The sequence below is a fragment of the Vicugna pacos genome, chromosome 23 (genome assembly GCF_048564905.1).
Source record: "Vicugna pacos chromosome 23, VicPac4, whole genome shotgun sequence".
In the NCBI taxonomy this organism is placed as follows: domain Eukaryota; kingdom Metazoa; phylum Chordata; class Mammalia; order Artiodactyla; family Camelidae; genus Vicugna; species Vicugna pacos.
This window is the reverse complement of record NC_133009.1, coordinates 38,814,228-38,819,866: the sequence shown is the minus strand read 5'-3', so window position 1 is coordinate 38,819,866 and position 5,639 is coordinate 38,814,228. Positions and strand designations below refer to the sequence as shown.

Sequence of the window (5,639 nt, the reverse complement as noted above, 5' to 3'; positions counted from 1 at the left end):
TTCCCTCGGTCCCTCTGACTGGATTCAAACCCTCATCATCTGCCAACCACTGTCCTGAGGACGGTCAGACACGTAAGTAAATGAGGAGCGAACAAATGAGATCCCATCGTTGGCCGTAACTCCCAAAGGGAGACCCTGGCTTGAGTCAGAGGTATGGGGAAGGATTGGTGAGTCCCTAACCCTTGTTTCTTCTTGGCAACTCACCCTTCTGCTTGGGTCTTTTCTCCACGAGTGTTTAAAGGACAGAAGAGGCCCCAGCCTCACCTGGAAGCCCAGACTGGAGGGGAGCGAGGTGGTGGCCAAGCAGCGTCACACTTCTCCACCTTCCTCTCCTTGGGTGGCTGCCCACAGGGGAGGCCAGAGCTGGGGGAAAGGCAGGGCAGGGAGGGCAGGAAGTGGGGGCCCCAAGCGTCTGGACGGGTGGACGTGGGCTCATGACCTGCCCACCTCTCTGCAGACCTGAGCCTGCTCAGCCGCCATGCATCACTGCCTGTGGAAATTTCTCCTGGTTGCTGTATCCCTGACCCTCCTGGGCTTCTTCCTGCAAGAGGAGAATGAAGAGCATCTTAAGTACAGCTTATCGTTGGTAAGTCCCAGAGGTTGAGGCTGGACTACTTGCAAGTCCTTCAAGAGGGGGAAGTTTTCCAGTTACGCAGACACTCTGAAATCACCATGGAAGTTCTAAGAAGAAAGCTCTTGAAGGATCAGAAGAGGGTCAGAGAAAAGATAAATATTGAACTTGAAATACATACAAGATTTGAGTAAAGGCAAGGAGGAAGAGAATGCATTTTACGTGGGCGGAGAGCCGCCAAGACACTTCTTCAAGACTGTGCTGACTAGCAGAACCAGCCCGCCGTGATGCCAGCCAGCAGGGCCACGTCCCTTCCAGAGCCAGAGACACTACTCCTTCCATTCCTCATTTGCAGGGATAGACACTCAGAGCCCTGAAATAGCTCCTCCCTGATGTACAATACCTGCAAGTGGAGAAGACCACATCCAGCCCAGGCCATGCTAGGTCCTAGCGTCCACGTTTTTCTGAAATGCCTCAGAGCAGCTAGAGCGTAGCATAAGGTAAGTGTGGGGACATGGTTTAGTGACGTGGGTGTGGTCAGAATTGAGCCAAAGAGAGGACTTTTGGATTGAGGCACCATGTGTAACTTCTTTGAGGACAGGATCAGGCATTGGCCTCAGCATCTGTTGCAGAACCCCACAGAGTCTAAGCCAAATTAACAATGTCGGCTGCCTGATAACTGCAGGAGACTTAGATGTGGGCCATGGTGGGGCCGGCAAGTTCTTACTTTACATACTCCTGGGACCTTCCCATAGACATTCCACATAAAACTGAGGGTCCACTCCGCTGACTCCAGGGACCACCAACTCTTCTAGAAAGTCTCGTGTGTCCCCAAGATGGGGGTGGGAGAGTGGCTGACTACATCCTGGGGCTTGCCTGGCCTGCCCTAAAGGGGGATCCAACCCTCAATTGACTCCAAGGGTCTAAGGGAAACCCTCAGGGCTGATGCTTATCTTACTATAAGCAGGAGGAAAAGAAAATACTGTGGCAGTTAGACCAGGAGCAAATCAGTTCTGAAGTCAAGAACCATCTGGAAACCTTCAAGGGCATGCAGAAAACCTCCTCTCTACTCCAGCAAGCCAAGTACAAATTCCTAGCTGGAGTTCCTCCCCAGCAAAAGAGTGAGTATGGGCAACCCAGTGGTCAGACTGGGAGACGGTCAGATAGGCATTTACTACAATAAGAGAAAGGAAGGTGGGTAAAGGGGGGATGGGCTGGCGAGGAAAGGAAGGGGCTCGGAGGCAGAGCCTGTTACAGATTGCAGTGTGGGTTATAACCCCATGCACATTTTCTTCCACCCTCCGCCCCCTTGAATGACCAACAAGCTGAGATGCCAACAGTGGCCGTTAAGGAGCCCTCCTTTAGAGACAATCAGTCCCAGCTGGGAGAGGACCTGGAGGGGCATGGGAGAAGCCTGCAAGGAGGGACGAGACGGCAGGGGTATAGTCCCACAGGCACCAGATTGCCAGAACCCTTGGGTCCGCCAAGGTCCCCAGGTCTGGTTGACCCATGGTCCCTAAGATAACGCTGAGGACAAGGCCAGCAAGCTTACCCTGGGTACCCGGCAGTCTTTCCCATCAGAGGGAGCCTTGTCCTTCTGAAGTGGTGATCAAATAAAACCATTACTATTTCTGACCAGAGGTCCGCCCTCCCAGGGAGAGGAAATGTGAGTTTTTGTCACAGGTGACCGGCATTAAGGGGCAGGCGTGGGAGGAGGGACCGGGAACTCTTCACCCTCTTAAAGTGCTCAGGGCCCCCCTCCTCCCCCCAGAGCTGCTGGCGGCGGGCATCTCCTCAGCACGTCACCCTCATGGGAGCTACCTCTTGGACACCCTGCAGTCCTTATTCCAAGCTTCCTCAGAAGCTGAACTGAATTGCATTGTGGTGCTGGTCTGCCTGTCAGACTCCGACCCTGAGTAGCTCAACCAGATGGTCACCAATATTTCAGACGGCTTCAAAGCACATGTTGAGGCCCGGAGGCTACTCGTGGTCCAAGGCCACATCAGCGGCTCCCCTCTCCTGGGAGGCCTGAACAACAGTAATCACTCCTCACCCTGCAAGACACCATATTCCAGGCAGAAAGTGGATTATGCCCTCCTCATGAATTTCACTATCAGTGTCTCCAGACACTTCCTGATGCTGGAAGATAATGTTCACTGCACCCCCAAATTTATTTCTACCATCTATTTGACATTATTAGCCTTGGGTTCTCCTGGAGTTCTCCATCCTGAGCCTCTCGGGGAAAGTTTTCCACACAAGTGACTTCTCCCGCCTGACATTTCTCCCCCTTCTTTTCCACGGGGACACTCCTACTCATTTGCTTCTTTCTGAATTCCGTCTTCTCTTGGCCCGAAACATCCCAATTTGTTTCAGCAACTCAGTCTTCCACCACGTGAGCAACTACTCTGTGCTGGAGGACGTGTGCTTTCCTGTAGAAGGAAGAGACCTTCAGTGAACCAGACAACCCCACTGCCAGTGTCCACACTGACATGATGTCAGCAGTGAGCAACATCCCACGATACACTTATACTGAGTAAGGACTGCTACGCCACCCTCAACCCTTTAAAAGGCAGCCACCTGACAGTGATCCTGGAGGGGCCACAGAAAGCCAGCCGGATAGAAGTCCTGACAGGTTCTGACAGACAAAAGCAGTACCGGATGGCACACGGGCAAGTAGAACTGGGCCATGGTCCCTTGGAGGATTTCAGAGGCTGTGCTCGCTATGCCCTGCTGCATCCTCTGATAGAAGGGACTTTGGACCAGAGGGTGTTTTATGAAAAAGACTCCGTGGAGGAGTTGAGTTGCATACAGCTGCTGGTGCGAGCGCCTCAAGAATCTTGGCTCCTGATCAGGCAGATCAAATTCTGGACCGAGCGTGAGGAGGAGGAGGAGGAACAGTTAGACAGCACAACCAGACTCTGGGAAGCACAGGGTTGGGGAACGGAATCTACACAATTGGCAAGAAATAAAGCTAGAAATTGATCAAGGCCTGCTCACTCTGAGTTGGGTGACCACATACTTTGTTGTCCTAACTGGGACACTTTTGAGAGTGAATGGAAACACTATTAAAACCTACACTAGACCACAGATGTAAATCAGGATTGTCCCAGGCAAGCTGAGATATACGATCACCCTAATTCTGATTTTGTTTAGGTTGCTTAAGTGCAAGGACACCATCTGATGAGGGGCACCTCTGGCTTCCAAGGGCCACAGTGCAGGAAGGAGTCACCATGAGCTGCCCTGACTCCTATCTGCAACATATGCTCTGCCCTGAGAGCTCTCCAGAAAGGAGCTGCTGCCCTGTCTAGAAGAGCTGCAGCAGGCGTGACAGCACCACGGCTGTGGAGTGGAGCTGACTCAGGCTCACATCTATACACCTGTCTCAGTCTGTCCAGGCTGCTACAACAGAATGCCACAGACTGGGTGATTTATAGACAACAGAGCTTTGTTGTCACAGCCCCAGAGGCAGGAAGTCCAAGATCAAGGTGCTGGCAGGTTCAGGGTCTGGGGAGCCTGCCTCCTGGTTCGTACGTGGCCGTCTTTCTGCTGGGTCCTCACACGTGTACCTCACAAGGGGTGAGGGAGCTCTCTGGCTTCTTTTATGGGACCACTGATCCCATTCACATAGGCTCTTCCCTAAAGGCCCTATCCCCTCTAAAAGGCCCAGCTTCCATATACTGTCACCTTGGGGGTTAGCATTTCAAAGGATGAATTCTGGGGAGACACATTTAGACCATAGCAAGACCCAAACCTCCAACATGTCAAGGTTAAGACCTCACTGGAGCAAAGATCACTTAGCTGGGATTCAGAAATTGATGTTTCAAGCATTTATGAACACCTTAGAGCCGTGTGCAAAATTTGGTATAAATTCATATGTGCACTTTTCTAAGGATACTTTACTTTTATCAGAGCATAGAAATGTTCCATATCTGCCCCAAAAAGTTAAGAATAGATAAACCAGCAGCTGTAACCTTCCTGTGGGAAGAAGGACATGTAATTTAGAACAGAAATCTATTTCCACTGAAAAATAAGAGGTTAAGTGTACACATTCTTTCATGTATCTATTCAACAAATGTTTGGCTGCAGACTTAAGGCTAAGTGCTGTTAAAGACAGTGTGAATGATAAGACAAACCAAACATAAATGACATGAAAAAGAGGCTTAACACGATCATCAGCAATTAAAATTAAATGTGACGTACGTGCCAGGTCTAACTGGATGGGTGAAATGGACGAACCCCAATAAAAACATAAATGAAAGGGTTTTGTAGCTTTTTTATTTTTGAAATTTTTCATAAAGTTGAATGTATGGGAAAAAAATTGAATGGAACAAGTTGCCTTGTGCTAGGATATTTATTCTCCCATTGCATTAGAAACAGAATCACATCGTGGGAGATCACTTGTACATCAAAAAAAAGATAAGAATTCCCATGTTCCTTGAAATTTGTGTTGACCAATAAGATGAAAGCAAAGTCTTTGGATGAGGTTTCTATTTGAAAATTCCAAGAAGGGCTTTTTCAGCTGACAGGAATGCTTTGCATTGGCCTGATAATTCTTTGGTACCTTGTTCTTTTGGTAGTGCTGTCAACTAGATGCTACATATATATTTTGTTCAGTTTTCTTGTTGTCTTCAGTAAGAAGCTTCAAATTACCTAGATTGCTATTATTAAAAAAATTTTATGTATGAACTGAAAAGATCTTCAAGACACAATCATTAAATAAAAAAAACTTAGGCTTCAGTACAAAATTACTAATTTATGCAAACATTTTCTATACATTTCTATTCAGTGTAATTACAAAAAAAAGAAAAAAGAAACTACAGAAGATCGTCACTGGCAGTTTGTCTGACTGAACCCTGTAAAGACTCTCCTGATTAAAACAACTACATAGACTACACATGGCACTTAGGAGTTGTTAAGTGTATCAGTGAAATGAAAAGAATACAGGAAATTCTTAGAGACTGCAAAATTAAACTAAAATAGGAATCCAGAGAGGTAAATAAGGACTAAGCCAGTTTTTGCCCTGAGGGAATTAGTCAAAGGCCAGTGACACTGGGCTGAGCCGTTGCAG

At 48.3% G+C, this 5,639-nt stretch overlaps 1 pseudogene; it reads left to right on the top strand.

Annotated features, from left to right (window-relative positions):
* The first annotated feature begins 478 nt into the window (after positions 1-478).
* LOC116279049 (alpha-1,6-mannosyl-glycoprotein 4-beta-N-acetylglucosaminyltransferase-like) lies at positions 479-5,161 on the top strand (annotated as a pseudogene).
* The last annotated feature ends 478 nt before the right edge of the window (positions 5,162-5,639 follow it).